Here is a 26916-nt window from a genome sequence, read left to right as displayed (position 1 = left end):
GTAATTACTATTTTCAGTCAAATGCACGGTTTGACTGTTTTTTTTATTCGTGATGTAGGTATTCTTGTCTGTATAAAATGTGAGATAGGGAAGGACGGACATAAATGCTTGGAGCAGATAATTTTAAATATGTTTATATTCTCCAATGATAGTATAACACTAGAGATGTATATATATATATATATATATTCATTCACGTAATAACTTAAAAAAAAAAGAAAAAAAACTTATTTCTATTAACATGTAATAAATAATATAATTTTAAAGGAAGTAGGATTTGGATGTAAAATGTGTGGATGTGGATTTGTAAAAAGGAATGGAATAATAACACCACAAATGTTCTATCGTGTTTTAATATATTAATTGCTATTTTTAAATAAAATAATATAATAAATATAAATAGTACAATACAACTTAAACAAAACCTAAAAATTAAAGATGTTCAATAACCATAACTACTAAATAAAACGTATACGTATACCTAATCAATGAAAAATCTAATCCATGACAAACCTAAAAATCTAAATAAAAGTTTTATTTATTCTTGAACAGAAATATTTTTAAATTACTGTTCAGGGATATTGTCATGTTCAACTTTTCTCCCGTGAGGCGATTTCTTCGATCCTTAATTATTTGCCCAGATTTTGAAAAAACTTGTTCTGAGGGGACAGATGTTGCGGGTATAGAGGAATATTTTACGTGTAACTGATATAATTCAGGTAGTGTTATTTTATGGGTTTGCCAAAAATCCAATGGGTTTTCTAAACGCCCAATAAATTGCATTTCCAAATACTGTAAAGTCTTAGTCAGTAGTTGTGTCTTGAATTTCGAGTTGTGGAACTATATTTATTTAAATAAGTATTACCTCTTATACCAGCCCAAAGTATTACCTATTATGCCGGTCAAAAGTTTCTACTATTTATCATTTACAATTTAATTTTTTTGCCCTCGAAAACTAGCGTTCCAAAATGCTGTTATATTAATTTACAATATATAGTTATTCACAAGCAAACTATAAAAAATCATAAAACCATATATATTACATGTAAATCTATATAAGCATAAATTCGGCGCACTACTTTGAAGGTCGCGGCTAGGACAAGGCCAGAACGTTAAAAATCAGTCGAATAAACTAGTAGAACCTAAAATAGTAACTAACAGTAAACGGCTGAAACAGTCGATAATAAATAGTAATAAAATCAGTCGGACCGAAAATAGCGACTGAAAACAGTCACTAGTAAAAACAGTCGAACCAAAAATAGCGACTGAAACAGTCGATAGTAAAAAGTAGTCAATTACTAAACAGTCGATAGTCGATTTTAATCGATTGTTCCCAACACTATTTAATAGTGTTTTACGTTAATATTTCGCATTTTCATCAATAGATATTGTCGATACATGCAAATTTATAATATCTTCTGATGTCTGTAAGGAGTCAACTCAAGTTGTGTCAACTTCACTTTATGATTTTTCTAAGTTATTTTGTGGATTTTTTAAAAAACTTTTAAAATTATTTTATGTTTGGCATCAGTATTTATCCGTATTTCGGATGATCCGCATTTAGATTTAATATACCAGTCAGTACTAGTTGATCTCTGTAGTGTAAAGTCTCCGAAATGTTTATCACGCCTCTATTTGCCATCAAAAGTTATTTCCCTGTTAAAGGACTATGTTTCGCCAGCAACTAAAATTTATTTTAATCCATTGTTTTGAAAATAACAAACATGCTATACTAAAAATAAATTTAAATCGATACATATCGTTTATTCGGAAGCAAGCCTGAAATAATTAGCAAGATTATTTTTGGCGTTAAGCCTCATTTTCTGTATTGTATAAATAATATATAATTTATAGTACAGTTAACTCGGTTTATAGAACGATAACATTTATTTCCGCTATAATTTTGTTTTATTTTTTGTTTTATAGTTTATATATTTTATTTCAATTTTATGTCTATACGCTATATTTTTTGACAACTCTGTTTCTTCTTTTGGATCAGTTACTTGCTTCGTATTACCGTTCTAAATACGTCAGAACCTTCTTTTATTTGATTTAGATTAACCACGTTCGTCAGATATCGCTCTTTCCGATTATCAAGTATTTTGTCAATAATCAATAAATGATCTTCTGTCATAATCATATCAACTTATCAATTTTAGTTTTATATTGATTACATTTTAAATTGCTTCAAACGATGTAAGGTTTTATTGCTGTTGAATAAATTTGATGTCGATTCGCGAGAAGATAACGGCAGTGACAATACGTATTTTCTAAACAACGTTAAAGATATTCAATTGCAACTCTTTGGGAGGTATTGATACTGTTTATATATGTACCTATTCTTCAGCACCAGGAAACTACCTGCAAATTTGTACAAACAGAAGATTCAAAAATGACATCAGTTACTATGGTTTTGTTTGATTCATCAATTTCAGTGTAAATAATTTAAAAAATATATAGAACTCACACCAGGTTGCTCATGTAACCCAGCAGACTCTCTTGAGCTTGAGATTGGTGGTTTTCCCACGCATTCCACGTTCCGGCAAAATTGGCATATTACCTGAGAAATGACGCCAAGTCAATGAAACTAATAAAGAAAATTTTCTTGGTTAAGTTCATTGTTATCAGTTTTATATAGAATAAATTAATTGTGAGTATTAATATATTAAAATACTTTCCAGTAAATCGACAAAATACGTTTTAAATGATATAACCAATACCAACCTTAAGAGGTCAAATATACTCTACTGTTGCCATACAATATTTAAACTTCAATTCAATATTTAAACTTCTACTGTACCTAATTTTTTTTCTTTTCAATCTTGTTCAGCCCTGGATCGTCCAAAAACATTTCATGTGACCTCAAATGTTAAGGTTCCTTTATGGTATCCTTGAACAAAATCAATCACAAGGTAACGTTATAAAGTAACAATATCGAAAACAATATCATAATATCAACATACTTTTCTCCGAAATATACATCTTGTTTGAGAGATTTAAATAACAATAACCTCGGCGTACATTTTCCGCACACCATTTAAAAATGTGTTTCTTTCATGGAACATTATTTTAACCTCTCACGCGAAGCAACGGTGACGGTTCTTTTGTTTTATAAAGGCCCTCGCCGATTTTATTACGGCATATTTTTGACGCCTGCTGGAAAATAAAAGCACAACAAAAGCTAGAAAATTTACGGAAACGCGAGCTTTTCGTCGTCTTCTGACGCTTTGTCCTTTGATCGATCGACAGTCTACCAAATTAGAATTTGCTTTCTTAAATATCAGTTATAATAAAACCTATCATAATAGAGATTATTACCGGATTAGCACATCGGTACTGCTTTATGTAAGAATTTCAACAAGTCATTACTACTCTGATTAGTACCGACGTTATATCTTCATTGTGATTAGCGTCTGTATACATTTAATACTCAATAATACTAAATGTAAAACTACTATTTTATGTAGAAATAACATATGTATGTCAAAAACCATCGAATTTAATGATTGTTCAATAGTAGCGTTGGGAACTCTCGACTGAAAATAGTCGAAACAGTCGATAGTCGCAAAACAGTCGAAACAGTCGATAGTCAAAAATATAGCGGTTCGACTGTTTTTTTTATTCGAGATGTAGGTATTCTTGTCTGTATAAAATGTGAGATAGGAAAGGACGGAGATAAATGCTTGGAACAGTTAATTTTAAATATGTTTATATTCTCCAAAGGTAGTATAACACTAGAGATGTATATATATTAATTCACGTACTAACTTTATCAACAAGTAATTACTACTGTGATTAGTACCGACGTTATATCTTCATTGTGATTTTAAAAGATGCTTTATTACAGACTCGTCAATCAATGACTGCCGAATAGCCAACGGAAATGACTGCCGAATAGCCAACGGAAGAGCAGTTTTCCCTCGTATTGCATCTTTACCTCACTTGCTTTGACGAGGTATTTAAGTTCTTTTCCGGCAAAACTCGTATATAAAATTCGTATTCGAAAATAATAAACAAAATTTCCTTGACATATATTTTTTAAATAAAATAAATTAGTTGAAAAATTTGTTATATTAAAAACATCCCAGGAAATCGACAAAACGTGTATCAACCTGAACAAACCAAATGTGCCATATAACAGGTCAATTGAAAAGTCCTCAGCCTACCATAGTAAAACACATTTTTTTAGCAAAATTAGTTTTTTTATTCAACATAATTCCCTTCAAGGGCATATACTGATTATAACGACCCTCCAGCTTTTCGATACCATTTTTGTAGTACGATTTGTCTTTTGCTTCAAAATAGACCTCAGTCTCGGCGATCACCTCTTCATTCGACGAAAAAGTCCCAGCGAACATTCTATTAAGAAATGAAAAAGGGATATAGTCGCTGGGGGCCAGATCTGTAGAATACGGTGAATGGATGGATTTTTGCCATCGTTCTCAATGATTTGCGGCACGTTGCATTATCTTGGTGAAGCAGCACTTTCTTTTTCTTCAAATGCGGCCATTTTTCAGCAATTTCGTCCTTCGGACTGTCTAATAACGCTATGTAATAGTCGCTGTTGACGATCCTTCCTTTTTCAAGGTAGCCAATGAAAATTATCCCATGCGCCTCCCCAAATACAGATGCCGTAACTTTGCCAGCCGACTGTTGCTTTTTTCCATGCTTTGGAGCGGATCTATCGGGTGCAGTTCACTCGAATTACTGTCGATTGGACTTCGGAGTGAAATGATGGAGACAGGTTTCACCCATTGTCACATGTCCAAGTAAAAACTCGGGTTTATTACGCTTGATCATCTTTAATCACTGCTCCGAATCATCAACTCGTCGTTATTTTTAGTCAAAAGTGAGCTCGCGCGGCACCCACTTGCACAGAGCTTTCTCATACCCAAATATTCGTGAATGATATTATGTACACGTTCAGTTGATTTCTTTAGAGTGTGCTATTTCATTCAATTTCAATTTACGGTCATTCAAAATCATTTTGTGGAATTTTTTAATATTTTCGTCGGTAACAACCACTTATGGGCGTCAACTGCGTTCACCGTCTTCGGTGCTGATTTCACCACGTCTAAACGTAGCTCATGAATACAAAAACATACAAATCCTTGATGGTTAATTTTCCTGGGGCAGTGTCCGGAAACTGGGCATCAACTTTTTGCTTCAACTGTATTTTTTCCCTTCAAAAGCAATATCATATCAACACGCAAAATTCCATTCTTTTTAACCTTTTTTTTTTTCACAATAATAAAAGTTTCTTCATTCAAAATGCTATAATTCACAAACTAATGATCCGACAGCTGTCAAATTTATACACGCGTCTTCTGAGGATTGGGGCTAACTAAAAAACATATGGTTTTAATTTTAGTAGCGCTATCTATGTGTCAGGCCGGGGATTTTTCAATTGACCTGTATTGTTATTGTTATTATACATCTTACAGATTCAAACTTCTAGATAACATTTTGGGTTCCTAACATGTATGTATGTAAATGTAAGACATAAGTTCGGTTGCATGATTTTTGAATTTTAATTCGAATTTCTTGACAAGTTCACAACACTTGCCTACAAACGGGTTATAACACAATTAATTCGGTTTAAAGGAGGATAACATTTGTTTCTGTTACATTTTGTATATTATTTCAACTCTGTTTCCCAGAAGCAGCTTTTTGACATCTGTGAACAAATAAAAGTCGTTGAAGAAGAAAGCAAATGCGAGAAGTAAGTGAATAATTAAAAAAATATAATGATAATTAATTCCTCTAATTTTAATTTTCAAGATCACCGATTCTTAAGTTCTCGTTATATATTTAAATAAAAACAACTTTTTTAATTTCTTCCTTTTTTCTGAAAACTCAATTATTTAATAGTGTATCAACTTTGACTAGTCAATGATTTTCTGATCACTGTGTCTTATCAAACCAATCCTTTGATAATAGATATATTTTCTTCGTATAATATATCAACACATAAACATTTCATTCTTAATTCATTGTTTTGGCAAAATTTGTATCATAGGGACTATTGTAAATATAGTCAAATCATAATAGCAGTGACACAAGAGAACTGTCAAAACGTCGCAATGTTGCCGCATCAACTCAAGTTTTAGTACATTTTGGCTCTGACATATAACAACATTTTAATATAAATTAAATAATGGAACAAATATTTTATTAAATATATTTTTTTAACATCATAGTACATCAATTGCATTAATTATCGAAGAACTTAAAACTACAATTAATTTTAAAGCTGCAATAATTTATAGGTTAGAGTTGTTTTATTATATATACATTGAGCTTTTTTCCGCACTACTATCGGTAGGGTTATAGGTGCCTTTTTGCATGTAGTGGTATCCCCCGAAGGCCTAATTCACATAATTAACAATTGTATATTTGAGTAATGTATTTTACTTTCATTAGAGAGAATATTTATGTTTCAAGCTTAGTTCTTGTTTCTTTCGATGCAATGTATCCTTATAAAGTCATTATGATATCACTATATTTCTCTTTAGTTTGTCCTATTACTATCTGTATACATCTTTCTTGATAAAACTACATTTAATCACTGCATTTGCCTTAATACATTTGCCATATATAGGGAGGAAGACGTAATACTCTGTGGCCATAGTAATCTGATCTACTATGTATCTTTTCTCAGACTTATTTCTAAAAAAGTAAATTACATAAAATGCAATTAAATATTTCATTTATATTTACCAAGTAACGGCATGAAGAACTATATGTCTGCAATGAATAAATGTTATAACTAACAAAAGCTAATCGATAGTTATTCCAACACTTACCTTTTTCCATCAGCTTTTTTTTTTCTTTAAAATATTTATTATCATCTTGCCATGAGCAACCCAATGTACCATTCTGAAATATTCATGTCTCGTTTAAATATATAAATTGATATATTTCTTCCTTGATTTTATTATTTGTTTTTAAAAATTGTATTCATTTAAAAGCAATCTCTGGAAGTTCCAACAAGGTATGAACAGATGTTCTACATATCTCATTTTATGGATACTTTCCAGACTAAAAATTTTCTCTGAAATTATTGTATTAAATTATGTTTCGATTGAAAAAACTACTTACTGTTTTTATACAAACACCAAGCTGAAACACGGTTTCTTTTAGGCGAATTTAAGGTTATATCGTTATTTTTTTTATTTTTTGAGATATGTTAATAACTGTATTCGTACTAATATACAGTGCAGCTGCATGGCGGAAAAAAATATTTTCAATAAAAAAAGCGGCGATTTCAAATTTATTAAAACAAAGAGTTAAAACATTTGCCGGTATATAACCCGTAATTATAATATTTTGAAGAATTTTGAGACGTTTGGCAAACGGACAACTTTTGCAGGCTCATTCCGTTACAAGTTCGAACTTATCTAATAGCATTCTAACTATTTTTAAATAGAATTCATATTCACATTAACATTTCAATCAAAATGTTAAACATATCGTACCTAATAAGAAAACATTAACCACTTTCAATATTAAAACATTTTTTTTTACTCTTTGTGATTCTACAATCTGCCCTATAGGCAATAAGTATTTCTTATGTCTATATTATATCTACATGGCATATAAAAATTACTTCATTAAGCGATCTCCTGTATAAAATATTATCTTAATTAATTAGTCTTATTCTAAAACTTATTCTGAAGTCTATATATGCCCAGTAACCAGATCAGGTGGTGTTAAACGTTTTAGTCTACGCACTTCAGTATCACATCGCATATTTAGCTAGTTAGCGAGTATCTTGGGATGCACTGACACTCTTTCGAAGTACTTGACACCAACACGTTGAATTACACTCATTATAGGTTCAAGAGGAATATCGCGTTGTATCACTTTATTTTAAATATAGTACCGAGTGCATACCAATATATTTAACATGCTCTACTTGGGGAAAATAAACATAATACGAATTTTCTTACATTAAATGTCAAGTATTTATAATCTGTAAATATTGTTCTGGAGATTTATCCTGTCTTTTATCCATAACGATTCACTTCGCAACATCCCTAAAATAATACTCGTCTCGTCATAAAAATACCCCATAAAATATGCATCGGCATTTTCTGACATAATCGAAAAGCAATTTCCAAGATTCGACACTACATATTTTATATTCATCGTTGTGGGCCGTTTTCCATCGCCTTCATAATATTATTAGACACTTGACTTTCCTCGGCAAGTGTTAGACTGCTTTTTCGGCATTTTCCACTTCCTTTATATTCAACAAGCATATGGTAAACATGGCGCTGAAAGCATAACAACATAGCTGGTGAATGTTGAGATGACACGACGAAAAGGAAGGTTTATGTTTAGAATGAAAAAGCTCTTAAAACATATATATCTTTAGGACGGGATAACTGACAGATATGTGAATGAATTTATTGTTAAAACTTCTGGAAAAGAACGAGTTCTCTGAATATCCGAGACGATATTACATCTTATGTAGAAAGAAAGAAATATATTAAAGTAATTTAATATTATGTAAATTAACCACATGTTTCCTATACAACACAAATTCTATTATTTAATTAATTATTGTTACTTTATCCATTTTAAAAAAATCTTTTTAATACTTAATATGGGTTCCAAATCAGGATTCCTCAGTATTAAGCCGGCTAGACTACTGGCGAGTGACCAACTTAGTAACATAGCTACCATCCCATTAGACATGCAGTCTTACACAGCCTAGTTACTGGCATATTTTGTCTTATTGGACTATGGACAGTAACATTTGAATTGATTTTAAAAAATTCCAACATAATTTATAACCATGCTATAATGGGATTCGAACTTGAGATTATCGCAACTATGACAGCCGGTAATTTTATCTAATTTTTTATCTAATTTTATAATTATATTCATATTTATTACCTTGGCGCAGTGGTAAAAGCAACAGAATGGTCCCCCTTCTTTTGCGCGTTCGAATCCTGCTGGGGCATGGTCGTAAATTTATGTTTGTGATTGTTTAACTTTTATGATTGTCCTTGGGCAAGATTGCAAAATCCGACAAAGAATATGATCACAGTCATGGCAATAACCACGATGGGTAAGGCCGGATTTCTTCTGGGATGATTTCTAAGTTGATCATTCGCCAGTCGATAGGTTTAATGCATAGGTTCGTGGTTCGGAGCCCACGTTAAGCAGTAGGTCCAGTCCAGATAAACCCTCGTTGGTAAAAGGATACTTTAAAATATAAAAAAAATCATTTCAATCAAATCATGTATAGTTTTATTGGCTTAAATTTCACAAGACATCTTTAGTTTTATAATTAAGTTCATATATGAATTTAAATCATAAATATTTTAAGAGTTAATTTTTCGGAAAATAAGTATTCCATACATATACTATACAGTTGATTTACAGCGACTGATCGTCAAACTACAGGTTTGAACAAGAGAGTATATGATTCGCCAGTTGAGCGCAGGTGCACTTAAATGAAATGAGTAACATTTCAATCTTTTTGGATATGTTTACATTACGTCTTTATTTTCAACATATTCATATTTCGTTGGGAAGTAAACTTTGTTACGGATATTACTTATTTTCGAGAAATAATTCATGACAATTCTATATAATGTTATACTGTTTGGGTTCCTTTTGTTATGTACAAAATCAAAATGAATATGTGCTGGAAGACAGTGTTTGAAATGTAATAACGGACCGTCGGTATTATTTTCTATTATGATTTAGTAAGTTTTTTTCTGCCAATGATGTTAATTTCATGATCGGTACATATATTTAGTGTAGCTTTAGTTGAAAAATTACCCAAAAAATTTAGGATTTTTATTCTGCAGATATAAGCCCTTCAAAGTATATAAATCCATAAACATATATTATACACTTTTGATAAATGATAACTACATTAATAATTAATTACGAATTACATCCATATGCTTTTAGTTAGCCCTCAAAAGCTGTGTATATAAATTTGACAGCTGTCGGATCATTAGTTTGTGAATTATAGCATTCTGAGTGAAAAAACTTTTGTTATTGTGAAAAAAATGGATAAAAGGGAATTTCGCGTGTTGATAAAATATTGCTATTTGAAGTGAAAAATACAGTTGAAGCAAAAACTTGAATTGATACCGAGTTCCCGGACACTGCTCCAGGAAAATCAACCATCAAGAATTGGTATGCTAAGTTTAGACGTGGTGAAATGAGCACCGAAGGCGGTGAACGCTGTGGACGCACAAAAGAGGTTATTACCGACGAAAACATTAAAACAATCCACAAAATGATTTTGAATTACCGTATTTTGAAATTGAATGAAATATCAGACACTCTAAAGATATCAATTGAACGTATACATCATATCATTCACGAATATTTGTGTATGAGAAAGCTCTGTGCAAAGTGGGTGCCGCGCGAGCTCACTTTCGACCAAAAACAACGACGAACTGATGATTCGGAGTAGTGTTTGAAGATGATCAAGCGTACTTAACCAGAGTTTTTGCGTGGATATGTAACAATGGATGAAATATGGCTCCATCATTTGACTCCGAAGTCTAATCGACAGTCATACGAGTGGACTGCTCCAAAGCACGGGAAAACGCAACAGTCGGCTGGCAGGTTTATGGCGTCTGTATTTTGGGATAAGCAAGGTATAATTTTCATTCACTAGCTTGAAAAAGAACCATCAACAACGACTATTATATAGCCATATTGGACCCTTTGAAGGATGAAATTGCAGAAAAACGGCCGCATTTGAAGAAAAAGAAAGTACTGCTTCACCAAGATAATGCACTGTGTCTCAAGCCAGTGAAAACGATGGCAAAAATCCATGAATTAGGCTTCGAATTACTTCCACGTCCACCGTAATCTACAGATCTGGCCCCCAAGGACTATTTCCTGTTCAAATCTCAAAAGAATGCTCGCTGGGAAGAAGGTTTCGTCAAATGAAGAGGTGATCGTCGAAACTGAGGCCTATTTTGAAGCAAAAGACAATTCGTACTACAAAAATGGTATCGAAAAGTTGGAGGGTCGCTATAATCAGAGTGTCACACTTGAAGGAAATTATGTTGAATAAAAAAACTAATTTTGCCAAGAAATGTGTTTTAATAGGGTAGGGAGGGGACTTTTCAATTGACTTGTTATATGATAAATACACTTTCTCAACCGATACTTAATTCTTCTTGTGTTTACATGTTAAAATCGCTTCACCGTAAATTGAAAAAAGCAATGATTTTGACATTTTCGATATAAAAAAATCCTTTTCGTCAAAGCTTTTATAATGTTGTGCGTTATCGATTATAAATAATCTAATATATAATATCGTGATATATAATATAAAATATTAGATATTAGATTATAAATAATCTAATATCTAATATATAATTGGTAAATATCAAGACGAAAATATGAGTTTTAAATAAACCTATTGATTCATTTTATACAAATTTAGTCATATTTTGATCAAATACTTCTTAACATTTCAATTATGTTTATCTGTAATTTTTACATCAGATATACTCATTTACTTTTAAAAAGATATGCTAATAATGATGTACATTATAATATATTTTGATACTATACTATTAATCGTTACCACACATCAGCTTCTCTAACTAAATATATATATAGTACTGGTGTCAGGTAATGTTTTCCCCATATAGGTATAAATAACTATTTACTTGAATTAATTAATTTTTTATGTAATTTTGTTCGAATACAAATATGAATATTTACAATGAACTTGTTCCATTGTCAATTTTATATTATTGACCTTGACACATCATCATATTTCCTATTTTCGTTCCAGTTGTTAGATAATACTGAAATAATAAACTTAATGAAAATATCAATACTATTATCTCGAATGTATAAATCCACCGAGAACTGATAAGAAATCCAATCGATCATAAGTGCCTAACGTTATGGCACGTAAAGTAAAATTATTCCGCTGTTCAGACTAGCTGTCCCCTTACCTATCTCTCGCGAGAGAGGAAAATTACATTTTTGCAAAACAACTTAACTTCCACGTTGAAATATTTCCTTTTTCTATTAAAGAAATGAAAAATTCTAAGCACGATCCTTCTAAATTAAAATCCAATCCCTTCCTATGCATAATAGAACTAAAACTGGAGCAAAAGCCATAGAAAAGGGCATTTTAATCCTGGTTTGCTTTCGCTTGTTTATTTTCATTTCATTCTGATTGAGTTTCAATTAATTTCTGTTCTTAAGATTGCTTGAGATAAGGCTGGAGCAAAAAGTTGATTTCTAAAATGAACGGTAATTAAAATAATTTTGTTTCTATTAAACCGTTTTCATAAAATGTGTGTTCCGTTCATCTGTCTCGTGATACACAAAGTCTTATTAGAATCACTGAAATATAATATCAACATATAATTCACCTTATTTTTATATTAAAACGTACGTCGCGTTTGAGTATTGAACGACCAGATTTTTTGCATATTTTTTTCATGAATATTAAATGGAAAACAACATCGCTCGGATTTATCAAAGTGTTTCGGGCGGCTTTGAAACTTCGCGCAAAATTCCATCATTTTTCGATAATTAATCAGCTCTTCTATGTGAAAGTTTTCCTATATTAAGTGAGCTAACATTTATAGAATATTTATAAAGTAACTCCAAGTGATAAAGTCGAGAAGCATACAATATATAGTGTAGACCAACTGTATGGGTTTCCTTTAAGTTATCCTTTTAAAACTAAACCATTAGATGTTCAAAAGATTACATCTCATTGCAAGATCTCATTGCTACTATAGCTGAGTTTACAGAAGATTGTCAACTACTTTTGGTTGCATTCCAAACATAATCCAAACAACAACATTTATGTAGAAGTTATAATATATCCAGATAGCATGGCTTGGAGATGGCGCCGCAATTATAAAAAAGCTTTAAGAAGAATTGCATTTAAATAAAAAAATGTACGCGGTTAACAGTATATGGAATTAAGCCAAAGTCAAGTACTGGAGATATAAACTAGCTACAAGTAAAAATAAATAACTAGCCTCTCATTATCTGGCTGTAATTACTACCAGTTAGGCATTCAAATTGTCCTCCAATTGTCCAAGATTTTGCTAAAACTTAACCTCAAAATAACGGAGACCATTAGAACAAGTTTAAAACAGGCTTATCAGAACAGCAGCATACAAGAACATCAAAGTGATTATATGATCAAAGATATAAACTATCTAGCAGAAATACGAGAGCAAGTCAAAGAAAAAAGAAAAGCTAGAAGAAGGTGGTAAAAAACGAAAAATCCTTCAAACAAAACATAAAATTCTTCTACCAAAGCTAAGGACATAGAAGGAGTTCGATCACTCACTCTAAAGGGCAACCAAGGCGATTAAGAAACATCTATCCCTCTCTATGAAGGTGCAATAGACCATCACCCCGAGACAATAAACAAAAAACAGAGCTTTTTGCTGTACATCTAGCTATATAATAGGTATATATTTTCAATAAAGGACAATCAAACTACTCCATAATTAATAGGGACATTAATGATAACTTATAACTTATCATCATAACTTAAGATTCTAAGCTTTAACACCAGATAATCACTGGAAAATGTTATAATAACATACCTGCATAGCAAACCTGTATTTTACTGTAAATTTTACCAATCCAATCTATTGAACGCAGTCAAGAATGGAACACATACTAAAAGTTTGCGGAAGTGTTTTGTGATACCAACCATTACAAAGCAAATAAAGGATTTTAAATCAGATCTACAGACCTATTTCACTATTAACAATCGTGTCAAAACTTTTTTTAAAAATCTTGCTTGAGACAATAAGGCCAAAAATAAAACAGAATAATCTAATCCAATATTATCAATTTATATTCTGACAAAAACACGAATAGGCCAGGCCCGCAGTAACGGACATATGTTTTATGTAGTCTATCCAATAAAACACTAATGCACTGAATCAAAATTTATGGGATCATCATATTGTAATGTTGCCGCATTAACTTAGCATTTGGATTTACGTTTGTAACCTCTAATTCTGTCTCTTTTTAACTAGGGTAAAATGAGAAGAAAAAATTCGCTCCGAGCTTATGTTATATTTTTACAAACTATAACGTGCATTGGCGTGCAGAACTATATGTTGTTTGCAGATGCAAAAACAAATATGATTTGTAGTTTTTTTCAGGCGTACCATAAACTTCTAACCACAAGCGAAGCCTAGTATATATAAACTGGACAAAATTCTTCCAAAGCAATTTGTATACCATATGTATGTCATGTATCCAACCAAGTATGTATACCAAGCAAATGAAAACCAATAAGGATGAATATTCCGAATTGAATGGAATAACATGCAGGAGTGAATAGGGAGGCATGCTGAAACTCATTATATATCTGCTCTATAGAATTGAAGTACCTATACAGGAGAGAATAACGATAGCCATATTCACAGATAATGCAGCGCATCAGACAAAACCCAAGAAGTAAATAAAATTAAACGAGCTTAAATATTTTCCTATCAAACTTATCACATTGTATGTTAAATTAAATTGAAACGAGTATGTTAAATTAATAGTAGTAACATATAGACAATTATATTGACTTCTTGGAAAAAATGCAAAATGCCAGTACATAAAAGATTTTAATTTATAGTCAAGTAACCAATATGGCTCTATTTTAGACAACTGTGAGGTTACACCAGGTATAGCAATTTAAGGAAAATTCAAAGTCGATTTCAGAACAAGGTGTTACATAACGCACTGAACCTCACCTTGGTATTGAATACATACATGAGAACTAGCATCAGAGCCTGGAAACTCCTATGCCAAAGATGAAGTCGAAAAACACAAATATATAACACCTCCCTAAGAACCTCAAAACCGTGCAGCTAATAAATGGACAACATATTTCCTTCGTAAACTAAATATGAGGAAAAATATATTTTCTATTATGTCTCTATAAACCAAAATGTATTTTGTCTAAAATTTAATTCTAAAATTATTCTTCTAAACCTATTCTTTTGTATATTTGAGTTAAAGAGGTATGTTATGTTTTGTTCATCTTTTTAGCGTTCGGTCAGGGTATATTGTTGTAACATATTTTTTCTTCTGTAAATAGGATAATAATAATTTGACCTTTACTCGTTTTCAAGTAATCTACGAACAACATTGTTTTTCATCCAAAGAACTTATTGAAGAATCTAGCACAAGCAAACCATCTTACTCGAAATGATTAGTGTTAAAGCGTAGCTTTACGGTTTTATTCCCAGTAGACTAGCCAAGATAACGCGATGATTCAATAGAAATCGATTATACAGACTAATTTAGAAAATTATGCTTGTCTACAAGCCACTTAATCAAATGAAATTTCTTTATACCAGATTGTAGATGAGAGCATCCATAGTCAACCTAATGTGTATACCGCAAAGAATAGACCAAAAAAATGTCCGAATAAATGAGAGAAGTGAAAGCCAACAAACATCGGTTCGTTTAATAGCGACGGCGAATGCCGACGTACAATTTAATTCAAGCGTGTGAAAAAGAACGTCGCCTAATTAGTAATATCTCAAAATAAAAGCGTAATGGCGCGCGGCCTATTGAAAGCAAAAAAAAGTAGTTTCAGCTCGTTACATATTTTTAATTGTCCCGTAGTGGTTTGGAAAGCCAAGAGGAAAGTATATCGGATGGAATTTATTACGAATAAAATAGAAACAGGATATTGCCAAGGTGTGTTTGTAGTTCCGATGAAAGTTATTACGAGGATCCGATACGGCCGCAGCAAAAATGGAATTCGTTAAACACAATTATGTCATTTCGACTACCATAACTGGTAATATGTATCGCTTTACGAATTCCTCGATAAATATAGACATTTTGTTGGTTTCCCTTTCTCTGCTAGCCATAGGAGGTGTAACAAAAACACAACTATACGTACTCTAAGAATATATTAGATATGCACTAAAAGTTACCAAGCAAACGGTTTTTTAGTGTATACCTCTTCATGTATCTCCTCTATCTGAAATATTTATCTAAACATAAACATCGTGTATATAATACAAGATCTTTATTTTTTAACCTCAAAATTTAAAATATTTCAGAATATCTATCTTAATTAAAGGTTAATGTAAACCTGTCAAAAATAACTACTAAAAGGTATAATTAAAGCAAAATAATCTTTGAGTGGTTTGAGAAATTCCAAGGTTATTTTTCAAAAATATTGTTTCAGACTGAAACCAAAATAAAATTTCATACAATTGATACTTTCAAAGGTCATTCGCATACTATTCTAGACTATGTTATTATTGCCTATTCGGATTATTGAGAGGAAAATCGTCATGAACGGGTTCATATATCTGGACTTTTAGCGTTCTTATGAATAAGACTAGTACTAGGGGTGTTTTCCATTTAAAAGCACCTCCATGTCCAACTCAATCTCGCGATCAAGTAGTACAAGTTCTGAGGATTGTATATTAGCCCGAGTAAAAATTATCCCCTTATTCTATACCATCTCAGGAGAGCGTTCCGTATGTACTGCCTCCAAATTGAAAATGAAAATCTCCTGACGTAAGAAAGATGCTTACCTCAGACCCCATTTGGACTGTAGTTTCCTGTGATCTATTTCCAAAATCCAACACGCCATTTTCAAAATAAATGGTGTATATATACTAAGCTACTTCCGCTACTCCACAGAAATAGCAAAGTGTCCATTCCCTTGAAGTCTGATACAAGTATGTCTAAGCAATGAAATTCCGCGAGCTACCCAATGCCCTGCGGTTTATAAGCAACATCAACATTTATCCTAGAGTCGAGTATTCCATTTGTGAAAAGTTTCACAAATATGCCGATACACAGATATGCCCTATTCTACATTATGTAGATTATAAGAGTATGTATACCTACATCAAACGATGTATGTAGGTACCTAGGGTCTCTGTTAACCTGTAACCCGTAAACCCCTTTATAACGAACATCAAGCAATACAAACCAAAGACCATTTGGTTGTATCTGGCCACTATAGTAATAGAAGACAAAAAGTGTTCTCCACAGCATGGATATTTTAATATGCATGACTGAGAGCACCTTTAATCCACCTTTTGAGATCTTAAAGCTTCAAATAAAATTCGATAAATTTGTCCAAAGTCCTCTTAGCTAATCTAGTAATTACGGAACAGTGGCCAATCCAACAATATCTTGTCTTCTTTTCTTGATAACTTGTTGGTTTTATCAATAAGTCCATTGTTAGTTGAATGAATTCAAACAACCTTATAATCCCCTAGGAATCCTACCGAGTGCGCCAGTTATGAAAAATGTATGGTTTAAAAACAGCAACTTTTGTTTCATGAAGAACTTTTCATTGTATTTTATTTTATTGGCTTATTTAAACGATGTTTCAAGCAATACAGACGGCTCAATCCTATTCTGATAAATGAAACCCTTATGCCTAGATATCTTACTCATCGCATATTTAAATTTACTATAAATATACCGTTTTGTTATTTGAGAAACCAGGGCCATATCAGTCGTGAAATAACATATTTAATACGAATAACTTAAATATGTATACATGTAACATCAGACTCATTATTTCAATACCACATGCATAATCACTAATTAATATTTAATTCATTTTCATTAAATATTTGTAGTCAATCTAGTTAGTAATGTTTCAAAGTGAAGAATGTAGGAAAGAGCCATATAGGTACTGGTAGTACCTTTGGGCTTTGGAAATGATATTTACCTAAGCCTGAACATCCAAAGAAGTTCGATGCTTAAGTTCCATATAAATTAACGGTGAAAAATATAATGGACCTACTTTCCATTTGTGAATAGTTGCTGAAACGAAACAAAATCAAGCGATAAAAAAAATAGTGTGGTCGAAGCCCGGAGAAGTTTTACAAACGGTTAAAGCTAGAATTAACGCTAAGGAGGGTGACCCTAAGAATTTTGTGTGTCTATTGGGAAGCTGTTCAAACTTGGCGGACTACTAACTGGACTCTATTATCAACAACTAATGGTGTCGAAATAGGTAATTAAAACAGTCAGAATTGATCAATAGCAAAGGGACCACAATTTTAATGACTAAGCAAGCAGTGTAAAATTGATTTCAAAAGAAACTTATGAAAATTACTTGATTTGGTGTGCTTTCCATCCAGATATATCATAAATGCTACAGTGACGAGCAGGACGAACAGTGGCAAAGAGTCACTAATAAAAAACGAAAATTATCATTAATTAGCATTTTAAACGTATATAAATAAATTTGCTTTGAAAATCACGAAAAGGCGAAATTATTTTTATCCGAAAACCAAAAGTATGATAAAAACAATATAATAAATATTGTACAAAACTGATAATAACCTAACAATATCTAAAATTAACTGAAGAAATACTGTCTTTTATTCGTACTTCTTAAGTTAAACTTGACCATTATTGTTTATATTAAATTAAAAAACATCATTAAATAAAAAACAGCATTAAAAATGTAGCATATTATAAAACCATATAATAGTCTGTTGTATAGTGGTCAATACTTTGGTTTAGAAACTGGATAACCTCAAGATTCAGCCTAACGGAGAATAGACGCCAACTATTTATTTCTAAGTTAAACACTTTAAGTTCGTAGTAGAAACAGTAGTATATAAACTATTATAGACAGTCTACATATTACAATATATGTCAAATAGGTAATTATTTTCACTTTGTATACTTAAATAGCTTTATGATTACATATATCGTAATGTAGATACGTTATTGCTTGATTAAAATAGAATTACAAAAAGTACAAAAATAGGTTGTACGGTGTTATTCCCATCAATGTTCAGTTCACTACATTAAACAGGTTTGCAACGTAAATGCTTTTTTTGCGGTATTAATGCTCACTCCAAAAATGGTTTAAATTATTTAAGTGCAATTGTATCGTTCCGAGCAGTTTAGGCGATAATATACATCATTTTTGAAATTGTTTAATAAATAAAGACATTAGTATTCCATATTTTATCCATTTCTGTTGAAACGTCTGTAAAACATGATTGTTGGATACATAATGGATTCTTCTTCTTCACGTAATACACTGTTTAAAAAAAAACTATAATTATATTTTTTAAGTATTAAAATATTGGGTTGTTAGAATAGATGCTTGAAAACTAGCGATTTCCACTTATTTCCAGAAAAATTATAGATAAATAAATATATAAAAAGTTGTTTTTATAAAAATAACATTTAAAATTCTAGGACGTACAGCAAATATTGATGTAGTTTCACACTATTCTACATACCGTCCTATTAGGAATTTTAAACACACCTGCAGATGTTAGAATAACAGACAGATGATTCTAATTAAACTACTAATCATAGTAGAGAGAATAACCAGAATCGATAAAACTAAACAGAAAAAGAGGAAAAGAAAGTTTATGTGTTATTCAAAAGCATAATGTCCAGATGTGGACTGTAATTGTTAGTAATTGCGCTTTTTCTTCCTATTCGATCTTCTATTGATTTTCTATAACACTCTCCTTATATTCGAAACTACATATTGCATCTGCGCTATGAATAAAAACAGATATGGGGAAATATTAAATAATATTTTTGATAAATTGACATTTCATAAATACGGTTTACACAGTAGAATGATTGAAGATTTATGCCTATAAACAAAATGACACAAACATATTTTCGTTCTATTTGGCTTTATTTTTACGATTTGTTTCTTAAAATAGATTGATTATCTGTTAAAAAATAAATGGAACAACAGGCTTAAAATAGGCTTAATGTTCTCATTATATGATGCAAGAATTGTATGTATATAGTCAATTATATATAACAACTACTTTTAAACACTTTCTGTAATAAAATATCATCCTCCTAGATAGTTCCAAAGATTATTTTAAACTCACTGAATGTTCTTCGAATTGTCGATGTACACTGTTATACCACCCTATGTCAATGATGGCTTTGGCATTTCTCTACATACAGTAACAGTTTTCCAGTTAGTACTATTGAGTTATTTAGAGTGAACTGAAATCCGCTGCCGAAACACATCAAACACTTTATGAAACATATGGTGATGCTGCTCCTTCAATCAAATTGTCGCTTTTGGTAACAATTATTTAAAAGTAGTGATTTTGATATCAGTGACAAAGCTCAAAGTAAAGTACTATATTTACCAGCGCCAATTAAACAAATTGCACAACGTATTGTTCTAAAAAAAACCAGCAAAGACAATAATAGATGCAAAGTTACTCTCTTGTAATGCCAACGCTAGGCCACACACTGTACAAGTTCTGAAGAATAAACTGGTGTAACTTAAATGCGAATTGATACCTCTCCAGCGTACTGATATAGCCACAAAATATAGAGAATTGAGAAGGGGATTTTAAATGGATGCGTGTAAAACAGTGTTTCAGTTTGTTCATATGCGGCTAGGTGGCTTGAGGCATAAATTTAACATATTCAGCTTTCAGAAGACTGTTCTAGAAGATAAGAACATGTAGAATATTTGTGTTTATATTTGGTTTATAATAATCAAGATGTTACTGGATATTTTGGACTTTTTTGGTAATTATATACTTCCTATAAAAACAATTTGATTTATACACAAAAAATTTCAGTTTTTTTCGACAAAGCTTTTATTGAAAGCGTCTCTTTCGAATTGGGTGCATTTTTCAACATGGCTGAAGACATCTCATAGGTGTTGCGTCCCAGGATGTAGTACTGTTTTAACTAAAGTGCACAGCTTTCCTAGGGATCCTGCTCTATGTCAGAAATGCCTTTTAGCAATATATAATGACAAACTGATGGGAATCCCTTGTGAGGTCTTAAATAAGAGCAGAAAGGGTTGCAGTACGCATTTGGCTCAGGCTAATTACAAACCGAAATATGGAAGAGCATTGCTTAACAGGAATGCCGTTCAGGTTAACAGGGTTGTAAATTAAAAAGTCTTATAATGTGCTATAATGTTAACTATATGTAATTGATTTGAAAAATATAACATGCTTCTATTTTAGTTGTGGCATTGAAAAAAGAAAACATTGATACAAATATGTCAGGAAACGTTATTGAATTGAACAACGAAGTTATTGAAGCCACACAGTACACATATCATATATAATTTGACAAAGCCAGGAACTGGTTATACTAAAAGTAAATGAGGCAATGCCTCGACAGTTCCATTTAATTCCCAGATTTTGCACAAAACTTAACTTAACAAGCAGTCTGTCCAATACTTTACTTTCAATTTTTACGATTACGAATTGTATTGAGCACTCTCAACGAGACGTGATTGGAAAGAGATGGATGTGAAAAGTGAACAAAATAGAAAAAGCAAAAACGAAACATTTTTTAATGCAATATCTAAATATAGCATAGCTTATATGGATGACGTACAGTTATATACTTACAATACATATTTGTCAAGAAAAAGACTTAAAAAGAGATTTAAAAATAAATAGGCTTCACCATATATATTGTACTGTACTCTATATTTGGCTCAGTAATAATTAAGATAATAACAAATATTCCATATTCAATATATTATTAAAGTTTGAATATTTAAAAGTATAAATTGTTTTGTGTCAATTTTTTTATATTACGTTTTAATATATTGTCAGTATAATATAGTCTCGTTAAACGTAGAAAATTCTATGAATTCTTCCTTTGAAATGATACTACGAATGTAAGTTTCACATATAACATACTTAAATAAAATGTGTTTTCAAACTTTTATTGCATTTTTACTATTATTATTATTATATTTTTAATTTCCCGCTACTCATATTATATGTTATCGCCTTCTGTTGAGAAATGGAAGTTAAACTTATTCACTTATTCATGGGAGATTCCCTTCTAATATCTCTATATTTTGTGTACATACTCCCTTCTGATTATCACTTGTTCAAATCGATGCAACATGACTTGACCAGCTCACAGTTTCGACACATTAAAGATGTGCGAAAATGAAGCGATCAAAATATGGGAAGAAATCATAGAAAATTCAAAAAAAATGTATTGATTAATATATATTGCACCAATTTTCAAACAGATCAGAGCATATGAAAGCAACAAATATATACGTTTTAATTAATAAAATCCGATTTTATGTGATCTGTTGTGAACATGATTGTATACTTCTTTGACGTTATTTGTATAGTTTTAGTTTGCCATTTAAAATAAAATTTACTTAGACTTTCATTAGAGGTATTTGACGGCATCGCAAACCGCAGCAATTATCAAGCGCAAGTTAACTGATCATAATCTAGACACGCGGAACTGGATAGAATGAATCGAATCGTGAAAGCGATTATGTGTTTTATTCATTATGTCGTCCAACTGTTACAATATATCTTTCACTTGGAAAGTAATCGTTCAGAAAACGAATGCAAAAAAATCAGCTGCAGGCGGATTTAATAAATAGTTATGTTCGCCGTAATGGGAGGTCGGGTTTGCTCTCTCGCGCATCCGGTTTTTCTGTCACGTAATTCGTTTTTTTTTTCTTCTAAATGTATGCTGATTGTCTATTATTTAATGAAATTAAATTTATTTTCATTATTATTACATCGTCACTACTCCTAGCAAAATAACCTTTAACAAATATCTACAATAACTTTAAAGTACATTTTAAGAACATTCTTATAATTTATCTGCTGATTACGATTCACTACATAACCTAAAACGTTTTAATTTCCATGAGTCTGCGTTTTACCTTAGTGTTATTCAGTCATTGGCACTTTTGTATATTCTAACTTAGTGTATTATAAGACTTTTTAATATGGAGAAAATCATTTCTAACATTTGTTTGTACAATAGTAACTTTGGTTCACGTACGTAGTCGTAAATTTAATGCAGTTTTTTTGTACACACAGAACTGTCCATTTATGATACGTCACATGAAAAATTAGAGGCCCAAGATCCATTTTATTACAAAAGCTTTAGTTTTTTCATTGGTGGATATCTTAAACGTATTTAACTATCTATTTAAAAAACCTATTTGGTAGTTTTTTGAATGGTTGGTTCGGTTTAATTTGAATTTACGTCAAATACGAAGAGATGCAAAGAGAAAATATTGCAAATTTGATAGTATTTCTTTAATAGTACTTGTGGTTTTCATATTTTAATAGCCTCTCCAGCGAGTTTTCGTTTCGTTAATCCTGTTCCGGTAATTTCCGATATAAAACGTCCACCATGCGAACTTTGAATTTCGAAAATGTAGAAAAAAATAGAGAAATAGGTGAATCCGATGGTTACACTGTAAATTTCTCAGAAAACTATTTAAAACGGCTGAACACAAGTGACTGAATTTTAGCCAAAAAAAGCTCATGTAGTTCATTTGTGAATCCCTGCTACTAAACTGCAACAAATCGACCCATTTCTGAAAGGGATATTTATTGAGGTGCAAAATGGATCTCTTATGACAATTTCAAGTGAAAACTTTTGTGGTTGAAGAGCGATGAACAGTAACTAAACAAGAATTCCAACCTATACTATGAAGAGTTCATCTGAAGGAAGAGATCACTCAATCATTGGCCACTACAACAGGAATTATGTTTCATCAAAGCAGTTCCAAACCACAAACACGGATAGCGACTTGTCAGAACCTCCAAAAGCCTGATGTGGAGGTTCTTATGCACTGCATCTACCTTACCATCCGAAAGTGAAATATTACTAAACTTAGTGTTTCACTCCCATAAGTCTTAGATATTTAGCACAACTGTTTATAATCAACACTTACTGCTATAAAAAAAGCTGTTCTTATGTTTATATACGCCTATTCATTTGCCAAAAGTTGTATATACAAAAACTAGTACTTAGAAATGTAAAGAAGCAAATTTCATTTTATTCTGACAACCTAATAAATATTATATTTCACATAAAAATGTAATCTGATATGTAGAAAACATTAATATATTTAATCATAAAGTAATTATAGATATCACTGTTTTAAACCTCCTTATTAATGTAACAATAATTATGATAGGTAAACAACCAAAGCATAATTTATCTAAATTGCTAATAAAAATATATGCCTATAAAAATTTATCGTTTTAATAACCAATATATCTATAGACATAGAACGCTATAGATAATTGTGAATTATATCCGGCAAAAGATAATCATTTTACTTAAAATAGGTTTCATATATAAACCTACTTTAAATATATATTATCCATCAAATGTTTCTACTAAAAACGTAGCATTTATTACTAAATATAGTGATTTCCCAAATTTATTTTATACTTCAAATACGAAACAAACTGATAGAATATTATATACTTTATATAGCAATGTATAGTGATATTGTGGTAAAACTAGTACGTTAAAACCATTTGCGTAAGTTAATATTAATATATATATTATCTAACACAATATATGAAATATTACGCTGTCCTTCCTACAAAACCAATCCTAATCTGGGTACAGGTGTGCGCGCATATTTATGTTAATGCTTCTGAAAATCCTGGTACAAATGTATCGAGACTTATTTTAATTTAAATCAGGGAAATACAACCTGACCAGACGACCTTCCGTTCTAGACGCTAATTAAATTAAAATACAGTGAGTCAAATTTAAGAGCATTGACACACAGAAGGCAGACTTACAGACTCTGAAATGAAATCACAGACAATATTTTATTATTCAATCTATTATGAAGTATGAATTATAGAACCAGCTATTTTGAAGAACAAATCCAGCGTTTAATACAATTTGCAAGAATTTTTAATATTACGCGTTTATCAATCAACCTTTATGCTATAATACACTAAATAAGGTTTTTGACAGCTTTTGAATTATTTTCAGTAGTTTCTTCCTACTTATTTAACGATGTTTTTAATTAATTTGTGCAATAGTGAATCAAAATTCCATAAAGTGCAACAGTTTCTGCATTTAATCCAGCGTAAGAACACAATCAATTTAATCCACAAGCTAACAAGAAAATCAAGTTAGCCATACAAAAATTGTCGAGGATATGTTAATTATAAAATACCGCCATTTAATATTTTTCAGAAACTTAGAATTTTCCAAAGCTATTTTGTGGACTATTTTATATTTTTTGAACAATTACGAATGTTTGACTAACTACAGCCTTCATTATCATCGATGTTTCTATAACCTCCTTTGAATTTAGTCTATCAGCTTTATTCCCTTGAAAAGTTTTCATAATACATATCGAGCCATTGGTTATATCGAGAGAAGTTTTCCCATCAAAAGACAATTTTTAGTCAAGGCACGAATGTATTTGTTATTTTTTGAAAATAACAAAAGTTATTTAACTAAAATTATTAAAATTTGTAAACTAATAATTAGAACTAAATAACATTTGCCACATATTCCGCATTAGTGGTGTCAAAAAATCATATATTTTTTCCACAATAGCGATTAAAAGGAAAAATACGAACATATCTGAAATAGTGTTGTTTTACTTTCCTCTAATTATATTATATGATGTATTTTTGAGGTAAAAATATTTCTAACTGTAGCAACAAATTAAGATATATTAAATGATTAAAATTAAATTAAAAGTATGATAATATCACAATAATTATAATAATATATTATGTACATACCATACATACATTCCATCAAGCACCTTTCGATTTTTTTAATTTATTTCATTGTTTAGTTTATATTCAAAAAAATGAGAGATTGTATTTTGTTTATAGTGGTGTTTTGATTATTTAATTTGTAAAAACGACCTTGATGATAATAAGGCAAATACACATTGAATTGTTTTCTTGTATTCCTTTCCCTTTTTCACTCAAAAAAAAGTTGCTATAATATATGTCAATCAAAATATTTTAACTAAATCTTTTTCTTATCCTTCCGGTAACCTGGATATACTGTGTCGAAATACGATATTGGTTTGGCACTGACCCCATAATCAATCTATTTTTGCACTTCTTCAACATCTTAAAACCGTGTAGAATCCAAAGCAAGTTGCATCAACCTGAACAAGTGCTAATAGTAATATGTAAAAAGCGCCATATCTAGTGAATGCACTGGATGCCGCAGAATTTTAGATCCGAGCTGCAACATTGTATCCTTCAAAACTATTGCCCACATTGTCATCAAAGATGATAACTTTCTAACTTCTAACTTTAATAACTTCTGCAATAATATGTCGCTTAGTTCATATCACATAAACTAAGTTTTAATTGGAAGGCATCTGCAGTAGCAGTTTCTTTCGAGTTTAGCATTAGTTTATATATTTATAAACTAATAAAAATACCACAACTTTACGTACCTAATATATGTTTTTGATAACTTTTGCGCTTTTTTGTCGCCTTTCTTAAATAATAATTATATATTACTCCTTTGTCTCATAATAATATCAAAATTGAAACATGATCAATAAAAGCAAACAGAAAACATTTCTCATAAAAATATTTTCTTATAAGGCATACAAGCATACTTTTTCTTAACTCCATTTGTATAATCTTCTTAATAAATATAATCTCTTTTCCTTCGTATAGTCTCTTTTTCTGTCAGTAGATGTATCTATTTCAAGCAATATATATAAATTTTACGTAAATTTCTCAGTCTCTTCTGGGGCTTTCATTAATTTACTATTTTCTACTTTGTCTTATGTTCCACTCACCAACAAATGTGGAATTAACATTGTATAAAGCAATTTATAATTGCTAATATTCTTTGCAATATTCATTTTAATTCTTGATGCACAAATTAACATATTTATTACCTGCAATATTCAGTTAATGCTTTTTGCTATAAAATGTATTAACTCATGCAACCTGAAATGAATTAAAAGTGAACACCGCTAAAATTCACAGCAAAATCATAATAAACTTTAGAATTACTCCTAGTACAATGATATATTGAATCTTTAATACTTAAACCGGAACTACCTAACACAAAAACTTCAGCGTCAGCCAGGTCCAATCAAATTGAAGACTAAAATATGTGTTTATATATTTTCTGTCACCGATATGACGGCAATTC

The 26916-nt window shown here is 30.9% G+C and overlaps 1 protein-coding gene across 3 annotated transcripts in view; it reads left to right on the top strand.

Annotated features, from left to right (window-relative positions):
• The window catches only part of LOC143197075 (uncharacterized), a 90875-nt gene that overhangs the window by 40838 nt on the left and 23121 nt on the right, over positions 1 to 26916 (top strand). The window contains exon 2 of one of the 3 annotated variants that reach the window (XM_076405247.1): positions 3848 to 3955. The exons of the other annotated variants lie outside the window; for them this stretch is intronic. The gene's annotated coding sequence lies outside the window, so the exon portion shown is untranslated. The remainder of the gene's footprint in view (positions 1 to 3847; positions 3956 to 26916) is intronic. 3 annotated transcript variants of the gene reach the window in all.

Source organism: Rhynchophorus ferrugineus, unplaced genomic scaffold (genome assembly GCF_030347505.1).
Source record: "Rhynchophorus ferrugineus isolate W39M unplaced genomic scaffold, kcgeb_rfMv2 rfM1, whole genome shotgun sequence".
In the NCBI taxonomy this organism is placed as follows: domain Eukaryota; kingdom Metazoa; phylum Arthropoda; class Insecta; order Coleoptera; family Curculionidae; genus Rhynchophorus; species Rhynchophorus ferrugineus.
This window is presented reverse-complemented; position numbering and strand designations above follow the sequence as displayed.